We start from the raw sequence: 20,832 nt of genomic DNA, 5'->3' as shown, positions 1-20,832 counted from the left end.
ATTCATATTAAAACACAATATTGCATAATATCAAAAGCAGTTTAAAACAACTGTGTAATTCATTTTTTCACAGTAAGTCTGCTGCACGATATATTCACCTTGTCACACTTATGTCTCCTAATATTTTAATGCATTTTTTTGTTAAGTATGTACATATCGCTAAGCCATTTCCCTTAGCATAATACATCTTTGTATGTTCACTAATGCACACATTTTGGTATGTGCACTTTTTTCAGTCTGCATTTCTACTTTGGTTGGAGGACTGCATTGCAAAATTTGGAAAAGTGCAAATTTCACATTAGTTTGAGAAATGCCATTAGGCGGGCTCACACTAAAATGTGAACTGAACAAATTCCTCCCCATCCCTAAATGGAAGAATAAGTCCAGGAGGACTCTTCACAGTTGTCTCTTTTGCACCAAGCAATATTAAAAAACAAACCAAGTTTCCCAGCTATCTTAGAAACATGGGAATCCCTTATTATGGAGAATGGCAGTGTGGCCTGATGCCTCTAGAGGGCATCATAGGCTGATACTCCCTGATGAGCACTAAGCACATGTAAACAATGCAAGCCCTTCTTTACCAACAGCAGACAGTCAAAGCTCTCTTAATTGCCCTGGGCTGCCTCTTATTCCACAGACCGCTAGCAACCATTGCTTGCCGGCTCCAGATTTCTGAACTCCCCAAGATTGATGATTTTGCCTACATGGAGGACCTAGGATACACTGGGAAAACTCTCTCAGGCCACAACAGAAATGACTTGTCTGAAAGCGCACACATATATTTTAAAAATGGCTCGAACTCACTGAGTCTCTGGCGGTCCCGAGGGGAGCACAAGTCCTCTGAATCCCTCCTCTGCGTACCGAAACAGCAAGCTTCCATCAAACTTGTAAAAACCCTGTCACTTTGTTTGGGGTTGAGTTGGTTCTGGCACTTAACAAATCCCTTTGTCTTTCCTTTCTCCCTGCAGTTTTATTAACGGCGACTGCCGCTCTTTTCGCATACATAAATGTATGGCTTGCTCCAACAGTCCGGAGCTAAGCTGATGGAACGCAAAGAAATAATAATGCCTCGGTTGTGGGCAATCGCTGGGGCTGCCATAAATGGGGTGCATGCCAAAGGGGTAGAAGTGTTCATGTTGCCAGCAATCAAAATGAAAGGTCCCTTCATGATAGTCACAGCCATGTACCTCCAAGATTACGCAACCAAGCTTCTAGTACAATCATCTTGTAATGATACAATCATAATAATATTTAAGGATGCATTGCAATGATCAGTGCAGATCTCCATGCCTGGCCTTTCAGCTAGATTCTGGGCACCTGCATGGGCAAATGATTTGGAGTGCTCCAATATCTTCCTTCGGAGTGACTTAAGCTGCGTTTTCCTTGGTGTGCCTTTGTCTGCATCCAAACTTGCATGCTAGTCTCTGGAAATTGAAGCACCTTGTGTTTTCAATGTTCCTAAATGCTTAGCTTTGGAGAACATGGAATGACTCCTTCCCAGTAGTCTGCCTGCACCCCTTCTCCAGAGTGACCACGGGGCCAATCCTCAGGTGCTGACTCACCTGCTTTCACCATGATTTGCTCCAATCAGCACAAAGGGTGAGAAAACATCTTCTGAGTGGCTAAAAAGCTCCCCTCTCATTCTGATTGGCCAGCTCTAGGACCCTGCTGCTGAAACAGCAATTGGTCTTCAAACCTCCACGACTCTGGACCACTGCACCTTTAGTTTTAACAGATTGAAGATCAGGTGGCTATGAGTTTTATATTTTATAAGGGGACCAAGCCTTCCAAAAGTGGTTTTACAAAGTTAGACATTTGGATGCTTCCATTCCTTTCATTTGCATCAGGTTATATAAGTGTCTCCTATCAAGACGGGCATTGCTCATTACCTGCCTACACATGTTCTCCCTTAAAGAAGGAAATTGACATTTTCTCAACGTATTACAAGTTTGCAGAGGACTATGTATAATCTGTAGGGATTTAATGATAACTCACTGTCTACATCAGGAAAAGCTGAACTCTGGCACCTGATTAAGGCCTCCGGCCTTGAGCACCTGTCTTTGACTGGTTGGACCCAGAGGAATGGAAGGAGGAACCAGCTGGAGAACCACCAAGGGAAGAAGGCTCAGAGCCCGGGGAGTGGTAGTGGGACAATATTGAGTGGTCACAGGGAGAGAAGATAGGGTGGAGGAGGTGTCAGAAGTTGAAGAGGTAACAGGGCTTAGTGAGCTGGGAGAGTCTGTGGCAGAAAGAAGTCCAGAAACAGAGGCAGAAGCTTAAGCAGGGAAGGAAGGAGGCCAAGAGACAGAAATGAATCATGCTGCTGAAGAATCACAGTTGTCTTCCCCTTCTGCTGCAACAAACTCCCCTTCCCCCTTGTCTGCCAGAACCAGAAGAGGCATGAAAAGGATGGAGGAGAGATTGGCAACATGCAGATGCAGTCTCCAATTGCTTGTGGGGACAACGACCCTGGAGAAGAGGCAGCTGTGAGGAGGCAGGGACCTTCAGTCTCCACAACTCCTTCACGGATGCAAGACCTACCAGGGATGAGTTGCTGTGCTCATTAGGCCTGAAACTCCTGTGTCAATCATATTTTTGCTAATACAGTGGTACCTTACATACGCTTCAGGTTACATACGCTTCAGGTTACAGACTCCACTAACCCAGAAATAGTGCTTCAGGTTAAGAACTTTGCTTCAGGATGAGAACAGAAATTGTGCTCCGGCGGCACGGCAGCAGCAGGAGGCTAAAGTGGTGCTTCAGGTTAAGAACAGTTTCAGGTTAAGTACGGACCTCCGGAACGAATTAAGTACTTAACCTGAGGTACCACCGTACAGCAAAGTTCTTAACCTGAAGCACTATTTCTGGGTTAGCGGAGTCTGTAACCTGAAGCGTATGTAACCCGAGGTACCACTGTAAAGAGATAACTCCAACTTGCATGGTGTGATTTACTGCTGTCTCTCTCCTGACAGAACCCCTGGCGCATGGCTTCCCAGAAGGAAATGTAGTGCTCAGCTAAAAATGACTCCCATGTTAGTTTGTAACACCATGTTTAGTCTGATAATGCTGGTCATAGGGTGTATCTGTGCAGAACAGCGAGCAATTGAAATCCTACTGTTTTCTAAAATCTAAACAGATTCTTCATCCACGTTCTCAAATTTGGCTTGAGGAGTGGGACCATGACTTTTAAGAAGAAGAAAAAAACAAAGGCTTTCAAGATTTCATTTATTTGTTGCACTTATATCCCACCTTTTCTCTAATGAACTCAAGGTGGCACACCTGGTTTCCCCCCTCCTCATTTAATACCCACAACAACCCTGTGAAATAGGTTAGGCTGAGAGGCAGTGAATGGCCCAACTGAGCTTCATGGTTGTGTGAGGATTTGAATCCTGGTCTCCCATGTCCTGGTCCAGTGCTCTAACCATTGCACCACACTAGCTGGAAACAGGTTGGATGCCATATTCTGCACAATAGGTTTTGTGCCACCTAAGTCCCAAATATGCAGAATACCTATAACTGGATGTATCTGCATTTGCCACAGGTTATCTGGCAGACACAACAGAGATGGCAGATCATGATCCCGTCTACTGGGAGAAGATGACTGATGGTGCTGCTCTGTGAAAAATGTGTAAATCACACCCTTGTGATGTTTGGATAATATTGCCCAATTTCAAGTACAAATACAAAATTCTGTAACTACTAACTATGTATCATAAGAAAAGTATGTTCACAGTGATTGCTTTTTAAGTGGTAAACTAGAGGATTTACTAAGTGATTATGATGTCATTTTCCTATGGTCCAAGCACTGTTGCATTGAAATATTTTTGTATTGTGAACTGCCCTGAGATCTTGTGATGAAGGACAGTATAATAAAATAAAATAAAATGCTCATTATACAGCAGTAAAAAAAAAAAGATAGATAAAATTGGGGAAAATAATATATGGAGATAAATTAGAATCTGCAGAGGAAAGGAAATTAATAAAATTAAACATGGAAGGTAGGGAGGGGAGTCAACATTAAATGTGTGTTTTACATTTAGACTATCGTTAGTGTTTTAAGTGTAAAAATGAAAATGAGAAATAAATTTTAATTTTAATAATAATAATTAATATTATGTTCATTATATACGTGTGTAGTTGGGGGTGGGTGGTTTTTCCAGCACATGAACACAAAACACACAATCAATAAAACTACAGTAATATATAGCAGGCAGGCGGCATATAAAAGAAGCATAACACCATTTTCATCAGGATAAGTCGTTTATAACAGCATCCTTATTTCTGGCCAGGCACATTTCAGCAAGAGCAAAACCACCATAAGGACACTTCCAGACAAGATGTTCAATTTCAAAAAATAACACCAGAGAGAGTCAGGCCAGGTCAGAGTCATGGAAGAAACACAAATCAAAGAAATGAAAAGTTAGACTCCAGAGTTTCTGCGTTTTATTCGGCCATGATCTGGAAGAAATGGAACAAACAAAAAAAGGAAAGAAGGTAATGATATTGGCTTTTGACACCTGCTGGAGTTCTGATTTGTTTGGTCACTCATTAGGAGAATGGACAGCTGGAGCAATCTGGAACTTCAACTAATTCCCTGGGATAGCTCCATGGCATAAGGAGGAGTTGCAGGCAAGGCAGCTAGCCTTCAAAGAGGTGGATGAAACATTTGAACCAGTAGCCAAGAGAGCATAAGCACCATAGAACATTTGACCCCAGGCTGAGTAAGGCCAATATTCCTTTCATTGCTGCACCTTAACAGGACAGGTCTGGGGGCAAGGTGCACGTTTGGGAGCACTGGATTGGCTGTATCAGTGCAGAGCCCTGACCTCACTAAACCCCGATGCCATGCAGGTAAGCTGCAGTGACCTCAAGAGGGTGGCTCCACCACTGTGCCCCTATCACATGGGCCACTGCTGGTGAGGAGCACAAAAGCATGAGATGTTCCTGCTGCTCATCTCCCATCTAAAGTTCCCCCTTTTCTCCCATGGCAGTGAATTCAACCCCCACCACAGTCACAAAGAAATTCTCTAATGCAGCCCCTTCGCATTTTGTTCAAGCATTTCCCAAGCCCATATTTGTCTTAGAAACTAAAAGCCTTCATGCTTGTGTTAAGGTTTAGTTTTAATCTCTATCCCAGGGAAAGCAAGATCAGTTGAAATAGGAGCGCATGAAAGAATCTAGCTATGAGGAATGCATTTTGGAAACGGGGTTAAACGACTGATGGGAAAAGAGCATGTTTCTAACCATTAGGAACCATATGAACAGTAGTGGGACTGAGTGAGGGTGGTTGGATTCATGATTGCATAGGATCATGATCAAGGGAAGTACCAGTCCCACTCTGTTCTGCCTTGGTCAGAGCACACCTGGAGTACTGTGTCCAGTTCTGGACACCACAATTTAAGAAAGACATTGACAAGGTGTGCAGAGGAGGGCAACCAAGATGATTAAAGGAACTAAGCCTTATTTACAGTCGTACCTTGGATCCCAAATGCCTTGCGAGTCAAACGTTTTGGCTACCAAACACTGCAAACCCGGAAGTGAGTGTTCCAGTTGGCAAACGTTCTTTGGAACCCAAACATCCAACACAACTTCCATGGCTTCCACGGCTTCCGATTGGCTGCAGAAGCTTCCTGCAGCCATTCGGAAGCCGCACCTTGGTTTCTGAACGTTTTGGAAGTCGAACGGACTTCTGGAATGGAGTCCCTTCGACTTCCGAGGTACCATTGTACAGGAACCAGAGCAGCCGGACCCCCTCACCAGAGCCAAAGGGGCCCCTGTCCCCACAAACATGGCAGGCTCTGTGTCATAAGGAGCAGTGGGAAAGGCACTCTAGGAGGCTGAGAATGCAAGGGCCCACTGTCCATTTCCTTAGCTGGCCAGGTGGGGCTCGCTAGCTCTGGGAGGAGAGGTTTGATTCCTCAGCTGAAGTAAGCTTGGAACAGGTGAGGGTCATATGCCTCGTCAAGCCCAGATGCTGCAATCAGCAGTCAAAAGGGAAGCTAAGCTGAGGAGCTGTGTCTGTTCAACTGCCCATGTTGATGGGCCTCGGCCTAGATACCCCTGGACCTTTATGGGACTGTGCTTCAGATTTGACTCTGGACTTCATTCTGATTGCTGGACCTCAGGCTTGGCATTTGGATTGTGTTTCCTGACTGTTGGACTTTGCTTGTGTGGCTTGACCCCCAGACAGTGGACTTGGCCTACTGACTTGCCACCAGGAAGGCCAGGGCTTCAGGACACTAGGAGATACTCAGAAGGCTTTCCTAAGTGTGGATGATGTGAACTAGTTGTGTGGCGTAGGAAACTTCTGTTTTAAAAGTGAGAAAGAGAGAGAGAGAGAGAGAGAGAGAGAGAGAGAGGGGAAGGTGAGTTGCTAGGATCTGTAAGTTAAAAGCATGTTGTGCTGCTGCCTACCACTGCCCAGAGATCTGGAATGGGGCCCCTGGCTTTGACTATCTGTTGGAACTGTACCACCACATAAGAACATAAGAATAGCCTGCAGGATCAGGCCAATGGCCCATTTGTCCAGCATCCTGTTCCCAGATGCCTGTGGGAAACCAGGGAGCAGAACAAGGGCACTCTGCCTTCCTGTGGTTTGCATCAACCACCTATGCTCAACCTGTAAATTTCCAAATAAAATTGGATAAATAAAACAATGGCACAAGTCACCTTCTGCCAAACTGAAAGGAAACTTGCGTTCAGTGCAGCACGGCTGGAACTTTTCAACCCACGTGGAAAAATGAGGTGAGTGTAACCATGTTTTCCATTACAATATGTTAGTTTTTGAATAACAGGATTCACAGGTCTCTGGGTGAGTCAAACAAAAGATTTACTGGTTCATCCCCCACAGGGATGAACCTCCACATCTCTGTGAATGCAAGGTGGAGTGGTCCTCACTTTAAATAATGTTTTTGACTTGACAACCACACAGTGATAATTACAACACTAGACCTTTCTTGAGATAAGTAGCAGGCTGCACATTGGCGGTGGACCTTGACTGTAGTAAACTGTACGAGAAGCCTTTAATTTCCTTGGGGAAAAAATAGTAATTTATTTCATGGTGTTTTCTTTTTTGCTGAACAAGTACCTGCATTTCCTCAATGGTAAAATAAACCAGCTGGGGTTTTAATGTCAGGAATAACTCAGCACTTCAAAATACTGTGCATGCAAAGGGAGCCTTGCAGTTTAACCACAGAGGTCAAATAACCATGTCTCTTGTAAATGATATTGCAGGAGGATAATGGGTCCTTTAGTCTTGAGGAAGAAAATGTAATGTTAGTATTTTGAATGGAAAATGTTTTTATGTTAAGAAACTCAAGCCAGCTTTGTTGATTAATCCATTTAACAAAATGCATACACCACTGGGTTGTAAAGAATAACTTCTAAGCAGTTTACAGAAATGACACATTGCTCATAGAATGAGGGATGGAGTGGGATTTTTCCCTGCTCACCACATCACGCCCTTTGACTCCAGAGAGCACTCCAGAGTTCATATCTGGGTTGTATCCATTGTTGCACTAAATTAGTCAGTTAATTTGTCACACTAAGTCAGTTAGTGACATATTTGTTCCTCTGGTGAAACATTTTGCGGCAGTGAAACACTGTTGTGCGAGAGAATCCTCCCTCAAGTAACTGTGATTGGAGATTCTTGGGAAATAATTCTCTCTGAGTATAAGATAGACCTGTCAGTCACGAAAAAACTCTCCCTTCCCAACATGACATTTTCTGTAGTAGGTTCTTTTTTTAAAAAAGTCTGAATTGCTGAAGTACCTTAAATCACTTTGGATGCCTGTGGTTTGGTTCAGACCCCTTTGGAGGGATCATGATTCCATTTGGACAATGCACAAATCTTTCCAAAGCAGACCGCTTTGGGTCAGGATTTATCAGACTCTAACGCACAACCCTACACACAAGTGATTTTGTATAAATTCCTTGCCTGAGGAGAAGATTGCCTTCGAGCTCTGTCTCATGTGGAGTTGAGCCCCAGCAGGGTAGAATTACATTAGATAAAACTTTGAATGATATGCCCTTCTCCACACACAAAAATTGTCCAAGACACTTCACAATATACAAAGTTAGATAAAAACTGCAGGGGGGGGGTACTATATTCATGGCAACTTGACAAGATACGAAGTAAGGTAACAAGTGCATAAAAACAAATTTAAATGAACATTTTGATTAAAGAAAATCAATAACATAACAATGTCCAAATAATACCAACATTTCAGTAAAATGTAAACATTAATTCATAGAACAACTTTATAAAAAGTTCAGTTAATTTTTTTAAAAAATCCCAACATGCAAAAGCATCATCAAGACTCCCAGTAAGGGGACTTTTCAAAACTCAACAAGCTGGTTTAATTTTTTTTCAACCTGTCTCACCCCCAGCTGTGGTGGACCTTGGGGTCTCAGACTTCAGTGACATCCTGTGTGATGTCAGAATCCAGCTTCCTCCTGCCTCTCACCTTCCATTGGATGTCATAGTGGTGGTGCCTGCTGAGGCACCCCAGAAACTCTGCGCCCAGTGAGCCTGCACCATTCATGATCCCCTGTAACCACCTCTGTCCCCAAATTGCTTTCCCTCTGACTACAATTACTTCAGCAGCCATCTTAACAATCGGAGGAGCTTCTTATTCACACACCTAGGAGGCAGATAGTCCCTCATTTAAATATAGTAGTACCTTGGGTTACAAATGCTTCGGGTTACGAACACTTCAGGTTACAGACTCCGCTAACCTGGTAGTAGTACCTGGGGTTTAGAACTTTACTTCAGGATGAGAACAGAAATTGCGCGGCAGCGGGAGGCCCCATTAGCTAAAGTGGTACCTCAGGTTAAGAACAGTTTCAGGTTAAGAACGAATCTCCGGACTGAATTAAGTTCCTAACCAAAGGTACCACAGTATTGGCAGCATTCAGATGTCAGGGCAAACCACAGTTGTTTGCCATGTGTGAGCTGCTCACACCCACTTTGGTCCTCTTCACTAGTGCTAGGGAGAAATAAATCTGGCTGCTACTTCTTCTTTGGCGATTACTCATAGCTGAGTAAGATTGTCTTCCATAAACATGGTTTTAACAGTGAGTCCGTAAGTGACTGTGGAGGCCAATTCTGGATCCACACGTCCTTCCACAGTTGGGGACAAAGGTTTTCTGGGAAGGAGTTGATCGTGGTGAGGGTTTGCCAAGCGTGTCTTCCTCTTAGCATGTTTCTCCCTTTTGTCCTGAGTTTGAGCGTCTTCTAAACCCATGACACCTTTGGTAAAGACTGTTCTCCAATTGGAGCACTCGCAGGCCAGTGTTTCTTAGTTGTCAGTGTTTATACTACATTTTAAAACATTTGCCTTGAGAGAAACTTTAAACCTCTTTTGTTGACCACCAGCATTACGCTTTCCATTGTTAAGTTCGGAATAGAGTAGTTGCTTTGGAAGACGATAATCAGGCATTCGAACAACATGACCAGTCCAACAAAGTTGATGTTGAAGAATCATTGCTTCGACACAGGTGGTCTTTGCTTCTTCCAAAAATCTGGCTTAACATTGTCTAAACCATGTGTTGTGGGTTGTTTCTCTTGAACCATGATGAGTAGGCCAAGAACAAGGATTGTGGTTTGTTTCTCTTGCTGCTAGTGGGGAGTAGCAAAGCAGGCATACTGAGTTTGTGCATGGTAAACTATAATCTTATTATGATGTCTGAACATGTCCATTAACTCTCAGCTCACCAGCAGTACAGTTTGTATTTTTCTTACCAAAGATGTTTACCTGCAACTTACCAGGACAATCTTCCCGCAATGGAAATTGCCTCCTACACAAAGGGGCATTTACTTGTCTTGGCAGGAGGATGGGATCCATTTTTCAGCTTTCAATTAGGGTGTGTGGCGTTTGCGCTAAAGAGGTGAAATGCATAAATCATGCTCCAATCGCACGAAAATAACTTGCAGCCCGAACCCAGAGTTATCTGTGCGATCCCCCAGGATGGACGATTTTTGTAGGCATGGTTTTGAGTTCATTACACAACAGAAAAGATGAGCTTTTGCTGTTTGGAAGAAATACATCTTCCTTACCCTGGTTTCTACAGAACACGCAGGCAAATGATTCCCATTTGACAAAGAAATAGAAAGAGCAATAACCTGGAAGTCAAGAAGGGAATAAAAATAATGATAGGAGGGAAATTGCATTTCAGTAATCTTGTTGCATGTTTATAAATTCAGTGGAAGCACATGGCAGGTAGGCAGTTTAGCTTTACTGTGAATTCAATAAGCCCCTTTTCTTAAGACCTGAGGATTTGAAAGGAAAGAGCATATGCAGTAATAATAGTAATAAAGATGCCTCAATCAACATTTTCATTGACTACAATCGCTGCTTATCTTGGTGGGACCTCTTAATGTTCAAGCTTCTCCCACAGTGGGAACAACTCCATTGCATCGTCCATTGTGCTTCCCTTTCCTGCCCTCCTTATCAGCCATGTTACCTAAATGGGATTCTTTGCTTAGTGGCAGAAAAGCTCTGTGCACCAATAAGGTCAGAAAAGATTCAGAACTGTGCAGAGTGGTCCCTGTGTGATTATAGTGCAGTGGTCTTCAGCTTGTTCAAGCCAGGAGCCAACCTACAACTTCAGCCTGATTCACAGACCCACTTTTAAAAAATAATAATTAAAAAATCATAAATAAATAGCCTGTTTATTTGGCTGAGAGAACAAGCAAGTAGCAATAGGAGGACTTATTTATGATTGGGAGGTAGATACTACCCTTTGTCTCCTCAGCTCTCTTTTTCTGCATCTGAAGAAAAGCGTCTTGTTGGAGGAGCCAGGAAGTTCAGCCATCTAGCATTGTTCCTCAAGAACCTTGCCACAGCTGAAGCTGGTTTCTGGGGTGCAGGGTGTGGGATAAATTGATTTGGAGGCTGCCATTGGTGGGACAGCTTCTGAGGTCATCCCTTTAGGTTGCAGAAAGGTGAGTCACACCAGTGGCACTTCAGGGTGTGACAAGGGAGAGGGCTCGTCCCATGAGGGATTGGCTGTAGGTGGGCTTGCTTCTAGGGGAGAGACTGGAGCAGCTAGAAGGGGAGGAATGAAAGTGAACCTGAATTTCAGGTGAGAGGTGGAATGCTGCGGAGATGTTTCTGTGCCTCTTAATGGGTCTGCGGAACCCACTGGGGAAACTCCCTTGCAAAGCTGTGTTAGTTGATGCTAGTTCTCAGTTTTTTCTTGACAGTTTGCAATATTTTCAGCACATGCTTACTTTAAAAGATAGTTTTTAATTTAATTTGTATTTTTTTGTAATTGAAAAGAAAAACAATAGCTTATTAAAGGAACAGATTTTTTTTCCGTATGCAGGAGCTGGGGAAAACATTTACTGCCCAGAAAAAAATCTACTTCCTCTGAATAAGGTGTATTCTGGCTCTCAGTGTTTGGGTATTGGCAGCACATGTCATCTTACACCCAGACAGATATTACCCGAGGTCTACCTTCTACTGCACTATGCATTGGAAATCTTATTGGGGGCATAAAATGGACCCTGAAAACCATTAGGGTGGTTTCCCTCTTCAAGACTGGATGGAGGTTAAATGATGGCACAGCCCATGTGGGGGCCTTAACCCTCCAGCTGTAGGGCAATAGCCATGTAAGTCCAGAGGCATGAAGCATTATCATGCCGCTGGATGGTATCATTCTTATCTTTACTAATTTCATTTATGAATTGCTTCCTATGAAACATCTTGAAGCCAACAGCTCAGGATTGCAATACCTCTTTCCATATGAACCTATCCAGACCCTGAGATCATCTTCTGAATACCTTCATGTGAAAGGGGACTTTTCTGCAGTGGCTCCCCATTTGTGGAATGCTCTTGCCAGTGAGGATTGGCTGGTGCTTTCATTATACACCTTTAGAAGCCAGGCAAAAGTATCCCTCTTTAAACAGGCCTTTGGCTGATTAATATCCAATACCCTTTTAAAATGTGTTGTTGTTGTTGTTTATGGGGGGCCCTATTGTTCGTTTTTATTCGTTTTTATTTTGATATGTATTTTGTGTTTTTCTATTGCGATTTTATCCTGTGAACTGCCCCAAGACCTGCAGATATAGGGCAGTGTATAAATTCAATTAATTAATAACTTCACAGTACAGTAACAGCATATGTAAAACAATCACACATGTAAAAATGGTTAAAACAATTTTGACATTCAGAGTGGCGCAAGAACTCTGGGGGAAAGAAGTAATTGCCAGTTTCTGTAGAAACTGACTGTACCAGCAACTAGGTCAGCTCCTTTGGTGTTGGGGAGGGGTGTACCCTAGAGAAATGTGTCCAGTCAAGTAATCCACTATCTATCACTGTTCCCCCAATCAAAATGATTTATTTGCAGTCTATAATGTTATGCCATTGAAGGTATCCCGGCCCACTTCGCACTCTCTCGCTCTCGTTCTCTCTCTCTCTCTCTCTCTCTCTCTCTCTCTCTCTCTCTCCTGCATTTTCTCAAGGTAGCGTTCTCTTGAGCGAAATGCTAATGTAGCCTTTTGTTCAATCCCTCAACTGATCCATTTGTGCCGGGATGGGAGATGTGAGGATATATTTTTGAAACCGTAACATTTCATACATAATAACTGACAGAGGTGCCCCTGTACTAGGGATGTAAATGTCACCTGAAATAGGTAAAGCTGCCTGTAGGTAATCCCAACTGGGTAGGTTACTACACGAATTCGTATTCTGCCTGCTAACTTGCTTGGGGAGGAACCGAAGGTGGTAGACACCGGCAGCCTAAATACATTTTGGATTAATTAACGCTTGCCTCACACTGGGTTGCTTGTATATTTAAATGGCTTTAATAGAGTTTAGATGGAAGGGAAATATTAGCTTTCCTTAATGGGTGGAATGCAGCCTTCTCATTGTCAACATAAATTAGGTAGTGCATTTCAGGGTTTCAGAACACTTTGCAAATATTATCTAGCATTCATATACGGTAGACCAATGTTATTATCTGAGGGGACGAAGGAACTAGCACTGAGATATTGGGTACATTCAGACATGGGGAAAGCTGTGTTAGTTTTACTGCTTGCAATGCAAGCACTTTTGTCCCTCTTTTTAATGTTCCTTTCACACTGCAGTACCTGTTTTGTTATGGAATGGTGGCTTTGAATGACATACTGGCAGGTTGTGCTCAATTTCATTCGCAACAGTGGGTGTGGTGTGACACGACAACAAATATCAATGGAAAATGTTGCAACTGCCCCACCCTTCCTAGACATGCATGTTTCTGCTCCCCCGTGATTCATTTCCCCATGAAAACAGCAGGAAAGTATACTATGGTGATAAGGTAAAGGTAAAGGTACCCCTGCCCGTACGGACCAGTCGTGTCCAACTCTAGGATTGTGCGCCCATCTCACTTAAGAGGCCGGGGGCCAGCGCTGTCCGGAGACACTTCTGGGTCACGTGGCCAGCGTGACGAAGCTGCTCTGGCGAGCCAGCACCAGCGCAGCACACGGAAACGCCGTTTACCTTCCCGCTATAAAGTGGTACCTATTTATCTACTTGCACTTAGGGGTGCTTTCGAACTGCTAGGTGGGCAGGAGCCCACCACAAATTTCATCACTTTACTCCTGTAGTTTTCTGGTTTAAGGATCCCCCACTCTTTGGAACCAAATAACACAGAGATGAGATCTCAACTTGCACTCTGTTCTAAAAGTGGCTTTTTGTGTGTGTCATGTGACAGCTCAAATATAATGCAGAAATAAACAGTTAGGGAAATGTTGGGGAAATGGAATAAACTGTCAAATGAATGCAGCCTTTGTTTTAAACAAGGGCTTGACTACATGCTATGTGCATTACGTGATTAGCGATTAGATATCAGTGAAAATCACCCCCTGCATGGCAATTAGCTTTAGGAAAACCCCACCAGTGGTATGAACCTGAGAACAATCACAATGCACCAATGAAACAAAACTTCACATTTCTAGATTCAAGTAGGTAGCCGTGTTGGTCTGCTATGGTTGAAATAAATAAATAAAAATCTTGAAAAAGATTATTAAAAAATAAATAAATTAAAAATTGTCCAGTAGCAGCTTAGAAACCAACTAAGTTTGTCCTGGGTATAAGCTTTCATGTGCACATGATTTGTGGACCATGTGGTTGCAATCCTATGTATTCTTACAGTGATCAAGTGGTGCTTATTTATGAATGAATATACAGTTGTAACTTGGAAGTCAAACGGAATCCATTCTGGAAATCCGTTCGACTTCCAAAACATTCGAAAATCAAATCACGGCTTCTGCAGGAAGCTCCTGTAGCCAATCAGAAGCCATTGGACATTCAGCTTCCAAAAGAACGTTCACAAACATGAACGATCATTTCCAGGTTTGTAGTGTTCGGGAGCCAAAACGTCCGAGTTCCAGAGCATTTGGGATTCAAGGTACGGCTGTAGATAGATTCATGGACAACTACTGAACTCATGGCTCTTGGTGCAATTTGAACCAAGATCTGCCCAGCTCATGCTCTTAGCTGTCAGATAGACCTGACGATGAGAAAGTTGTCATTGGATGTCAGTTTTTAACAGTAGTCATGTCAAAGTGGAAGTGTGGAATACGATCAGGGCTGCAGCAATGTGTGTGTGCTTGTGTGTTTCTGCATGGGGGTAACATCTAAGTCCTTCTCTACATGCCATATTCTCACTGAAAAACTCTTCCCCCAGGTGCAATTTGCCCTTGTTAGGTGTTTGGTCTACCAGGATAAACCAATAGCAGCTCAAATGACTGCATAGTGAAGTCTCCGGAGGGTTGCAAGTTAGGCATTTTCCAGGGTCCTAAGGGAGAGGGACACTACCCTAACCATTTCAACTTTGCATAGAGTATTCAAGATCAGGACAACCTAAAGAGAATCCTCAGTTTGCATATCCTGCCTTGTTCAGGTTAGAGGACCCCACTGAGTCCAGATCTGTTGGTATGCAAAGAAGAGTTCCCACGCCCTCAATTTGACCATCCTGATTAGATTCAGACTCTCTTGCTATCGGTCTTCAAAAAGCATGGATCTCCTGTTACATTTAGTTTGGTCCTTTGTCACCTCACTGCACCAGCTCTGCCGTTTCCGTAGCACTCAGACGGCTTGCTCCAATCTCTGAACTAAACAAGAAGCAGGTAATTAAGACCATCATGTTCTCCAATATGAAAGGCTTGCTCTTTAATCATTCCCATTTATGTTGTGATGGTTACAGCAGTTACATCTCTTCTCATCGCGTTCGTGTACCCATCCCAAGTGGGTTGTCAAGGAGTTGCTTTAGGGAAAGTAAGTGAGAGGAGTGACAGCCTGATCCCATGCATATCAACTTTAAAGTAAGTCCCACTGAGGTTGAAGCTCATCTCAAATAAATGTGCGCAGGAGTCTAAAGGAACAGACAGGCAATTACAGGTGGCGGTGGAACTTCAGGGCAGTGAACTACTGCAGTTCGTTGGCTATAAGGGAAGTGAGAACGAACAGGAATGAACTGGAGGTGATATCAGTGAAGGGCTAACAATGTGAGCATACATCAATCAATAAAAATGAACAGACAGTGTGGCTTGCCATTGTCTTGAGCCAGCATGCCTCTGAACAGCACCAGACTAAGAGATTTCGCACCTCACCTTGCCTCATCGGTGGGCCGGCCCTTCTTCTGAATACAGAGGGCTAGGAATTGCAAGTAGGGAGAGTGCTGTTGCACTCAGGTCATGCTTATAGACTTCCCATTTGGTTGTCTACTGTGAGTCCAGAATGCTGGATTAGATGAGCCTTTGACATGGTCTTCTTCCACAGACAAATAATGGAGAAGATGTAGAATTGGGGAACTGAGCCAGTGACTTCCTAGAAGGAGATGTCTAACCATATAAATCCTCTCTTCATGCTTTGGCTAGGGTATAAATAGTAACGTGCCGCAGAATAGCTATTATCTTCACTCTCAGACTGGCTAGGATGGCAGTGGTCTTGCTTGAGGACTCAGAGCTGTCTGTGTTGTTCCAGCTCTCCTGTGAAGCTGGCAGTCTGAGGACCAGACCATTGCCTTCCACCCAGCCTCCAGCTGGCATGATGCATCTGCCCTTGCCAACATCAGTTTTGGGTTTGGGGCCAGGTACTGGCAGCATGTGTGTTGCGACTTCATGCCAATGGAGGAACTCTTGCACCTGATCCTGGCTCCCAGGCTAGAGAATTGGTTTATAGGATGAAGATGTAAGAATGAAATGCTCTCATGTGAGATCAGAAACACAAGAAGAGCCATTAAAATGAAGAAAGTACCTCAGGATGCCTCCCTTCCCATCCCCTTTTCTATTCTACAGATAAATGTGATACAGCTTGTACTAATCCCATTTCAAGTTATTAAGATAAGAACTGGGGGTGGGGGAGAGATTGATTGGCATTTTGAGAATAAATCTCTATCTGGAAGGGGAATCTGACACAATTTGAATACATAGACATAGGCAGTGTTTTAAAATATGACACTAATACATGGGCTTGGTCTTCCTTGGGATGTTCTAAACTTCTAAAATAAAATGCAGTAATCTTCATGAGGCAATGGTAAGCTGTATTCTTTGCTCATTTTTATCGGCTGCTATATGATTGCATTGAGATAGCAAACTTGTATGTTTAAGGGAGAAACAGGACTAGAGGTGCTTCGAAACAAGAAGAGATTCACTGTATGGTTCAGTTGTGAAATCAGACTATAAATGTACTGTTCTTTATTATAATAAAGTAAAGGGACCCCTGACCATTAGGTCCAGTCGTGGCCGACTCTGGGGTTGCGGCGCTCATCTCGCTTTATTGGCCAAGGGAGCCAGCATACAGTTTCCTGGTCATGTGGCCAGCATGACTAAGCCACTTCTGGCGAACCAGAGCAGCGCATGGAAATGCTGTTTAGCTTCCCGCTGGAGCGGTACCTATTTATCTACTTGCACTTTGATGTGCTTTTGAACTGCTAGGTTGGTAGGAGATGGGACTGAGCAACGGGAGCTCACCCCGTCGCGGGGATTTGAACTGCTGACTTTCTGATCGGCAAGTCCTAGGCTCTGTGATTTAACCCACAGCGTTACCCGCGTCCCTTCTTTATTATAATAGTTCACAGCTAAAAACAATTTGAAGTTCTCACATAACAAAATCCTTTTCTTCATTAGAAGTTTAATGTATTAGAGTTCTCAGTTGCTGCCTAAAAAACTCTGTGAGGTCTTTGTCCCCCATGGATGGAGAACCTGAAGCTCCAGTACAGATGGAAGGATCTGCCAATTTTAGGTCTCTTAGTTTCTCATTTTTACAATCTTAAATGCAATTTTCCATAGTTCTGCAGAAATTTATGTGTTATTGTTTTTTAAGCCTTGTGAAAATTATTCAGCATTTTAGTCCAATTTTGCCTAATAAACACATTTTTGCAAGCAGTTTCTCCTATTTTAGTGTACTAGTGAGGACTGCCTGGTGCTGCGTGGCAATTTTTAGAAACCAAATATATTTGTGATTTTTTTAAATGGATGGGATAGTTTGAGAGTTTGGATCTGTCACGCTGACAAATGGGTAAAGTCTCACCAAAGTCACATTTTGGTCTGCCATCTTATGTCTGGTGTGGAGAAAGTGGATAAGAAGGGAGCATTTCCCCTTTCATATGATATTAGAACTCAGCAACTTCCCCCAATCTGGTGTCCTCCAGACATTGTTGGACTTCAGTCCCCATCAGCTCCAATCAGCATGGTCATTGGTCAAGGATGATGGAAGTCCAACAACATCTGAAGGACATCAAGTTGGGGGAAGCTGCTTTAGGACAAGACTAGGGAACCTGTGACCACCCAGATGTCGTTGGACCACCACCCCTGATCCTTGGGGATGCTGGCCAGCACTGATGAAGGTTGTAGTCCAAAACATCTGCAGAGCTCCCAGTTGGGAAAGCTCACTGCACTAAAATCTAGGTGCCTAGAAAGATTGGTTAGAAAGGTTGGGCCTTCTGGCGTTTCCCTCACTGCGAGATGTGAAGCTACAGGGAACCAGGCAGAGGACCTTCTCAGTAGTGGCACCCACCCTGTGGAATGCCTTCCCATCAGATGTCAAACAGATAACAACTATTTGACTTTTAGAAGACATCTGAAGGCAGTCCTGTTCAGGGAAGCTTTTAATTGTTGATATTTCACTGTGTTTTTAATATTTTGTTGAGAGCCGCACAGATGGGCAGCATATAATAAATAAAATAAAATAAAATAAAATAATTTATTTATTTATTTATTTTATTATTCCTTGCTCACAGAAAACAAATGTTTCTGCCTTCCATTCTAGGGCCTTCATGGCTCATAGCATTCTCTCTACTTCCCAATTTTTTAGCATCAAGAATAACTGGAAAATGCCAGAGTGATATTCTTTTATTAAAAAAGCTACAGAAAACGCTCCTGGCAATAGTTGCACGATAGGGCGTTGTCAAATGAAACAGATCCAACTTTCATGGTGTCACTACTTTGGGGAGAAATATGCTAAATTTTAGAAGTGAAATACCCTTTGACTAAAATGATTTTTCATACCATGCCTGAAGCTCTTTGCTTTCCAGAAGCTGTGACTGGTGCATCCGTTTTAAGGTAACAGCATATGGCACACAAATAGCCTCCCTCCAATGTCTTGTCATGCTGGATTGTACTACAGTAGGCAGAAATAATCCTCTTTTCAGGAGAGTTCAGTTCTATAACTACAGAAGTTAAATTATTTAGTCGAGGCCATGCCAAATGTCAAAACCTTTTGAAGCTGGAAAGTAAAACGATTGCTTCTAATTAAATTACTGTTTATGAATTATTCCCTAAAGTCTCACCACTTTGAATACATACATTGGAGCACTTAGCCTGTTTTGTATGTAGCAAATTGAGTGCAACAGCATCAGGAGGTGAGTACCAGCTATCGCCCACCGACAGTTTTCAAGCCATGTATGGTGATCTTCCATAGCACCCCTCTCAGACAACAAGATATGAGGTTAATTGGTTCCATCCAGAAGGGCCAAGTACACTGTAAATGGGTTGGGCTCCCTCTACCTCAACCAGTCAATGCCTAGAATGAACACCACTTAAAAAACTTGAGTTCCAAAATACATATGGTGTGTGTGTGAATACGTTTACAAGCGTTAAGTTTACAAAAGTAGTGAACAATGGTCCTGCCGCGGTGATAGACTTTGCTTGTTTTTTCTAATTGCCAACTATTTCCGAAATCTCATACACGTCAATGGACGAATGAAATTGACCAAATTGCCTTATGCTTCAACACGTTGCAGCAAAAACCGGTCCACACATCTTCCAGGCTGTCAGTCATACGACCTGTACAAGAGTCACGTTTTTGGGTGTCGTGATCTCATGTGTTTTGAGAGCAGGGAGCCCAAAACAGGGACGTGCCAATTTAAACAGGACAGTTGAGGGATATGGAATGTTTCACAGACATCCTCTAGTCTTATTAATGTCACTTGTAAAAGAGCAATAACAAACCAACGGCAAACATGTTCTCCTTATTTATCTCCACTCACGCACAAGAGGGAGATGTTAACAGGATTGGCGGAAACCCGAGGTACAAAAAACAGAAAGAAAAGGGTTTAGAACAAAGCTAAAGGGGGATGGATGAAGCCAAAGAAAGAATCCATTGGGGATTGGTCTGATTCGGTGACCACAGAATGCTGGCTAAATGTTGAGGCAGTGGGGAGCAGGGAGAATGGAATGGAGTATCCTTAAGAAAGTGTGGCTGCCTGGAATCCTGAACAGGAGCACTCCCCACTGCAAGACTTTGCTGCTGGTCCCACTGTGGCTGCATATTGTTCCGTTGCGCAACCATAAAAATCTGTAGCTGACCGATGGGCTTTGGATGTTAACCTGGATTTACACAGCTCTGAATGAGCACTGAATGTAGCCTTCCATAAGGAGGAAGTGACCCATACTGGCTTTACCCTTGTTAAAGAGAGCACTGTGCCAATCACCTGGCTGGGCTAGTCAGACTCTGGGAAACTTCTCCACAAGGCTGCCCTTTCAGCAGTCTCTCTCCCTCCATTCCTGGCTCGGTGTTATTCATCCACAGCCAGCAGAGACTGATTAAAGCGGACAAGCAAACCAGGCATGGAAATGGCTCTGGCTATAGGGCCAGGACCACTCCATGACAATATTCCGTATCTAATTTGTCTTCCCTTTCTTACATAGTCCATTTTTCGAATGGATTGGTTTCCCAAACGGTGGATCTAGAACACACTCCAAGTGCTTGCGCTTCAATTGACATGTGGAAATGTTGCCATGTGGTGTTTTATGAGTCTGGTGTGCCACTGAACCTCGGTCATCACCTCACCTAGGCATTTAGTGTTATCATTGTCGTTTCATTTATACTCCACCATTCTTCCAAAGACGTCAAGGTGGTATGAATGGTTCTCCACCTCTCTGTTTTATCTCACCTATGAGGTAGGTTAGCCGAGAGACAGTGACTAACTCAAAGTCGTTCAGTGTGTTCTGTGGCTGGGTGAGGATTTGAGCCCTGCTCTCCTACCCAGGTCGTCGTCTAACATGCTAACCACTGCACCACACTGCCTCTCCATGAATCTGTGCTCATGCTATGGAAAGTGTATTGCAGGCCTAGACTGAACAGTAAATCAGCATTTGGACTGGTGTATTGTTGAGTTTTTCTTACACAACATGCAGTGCAGCAAAACGGGGGGAGGAAAAAAACAAAGTTTCTTTCGAATGATCTACATTACCTATAAATATGTAATTATGTTAAACTGCTTAAAGACATGGCTCCTCTTTTCCCTACAATATGGTAAGATCAGTGATTCAGGCTGATCCCAAATTAGGCCCAACCAATCAGGGTTCACTCTAAGCTCCCCCCCCACCCAGTTGCACAAGCAGCC

This window comes from Podarcis raffonei, chromosome 9 (genome assembly GCF_027172205.1).
Source record: "Podarcis raffonei isolate rPodRaf1 chromosome 9, rPodRaf1.pri, whole genome shotgun sequence".
NCBI lineage: Eukaryota > Metazoa > Chordata > Lepidosauria > Squamata > Lacertidae > Podarcis > Podarcis raffonei.
Note: the sequence above shows the minus strand (reverse complement) of the source record.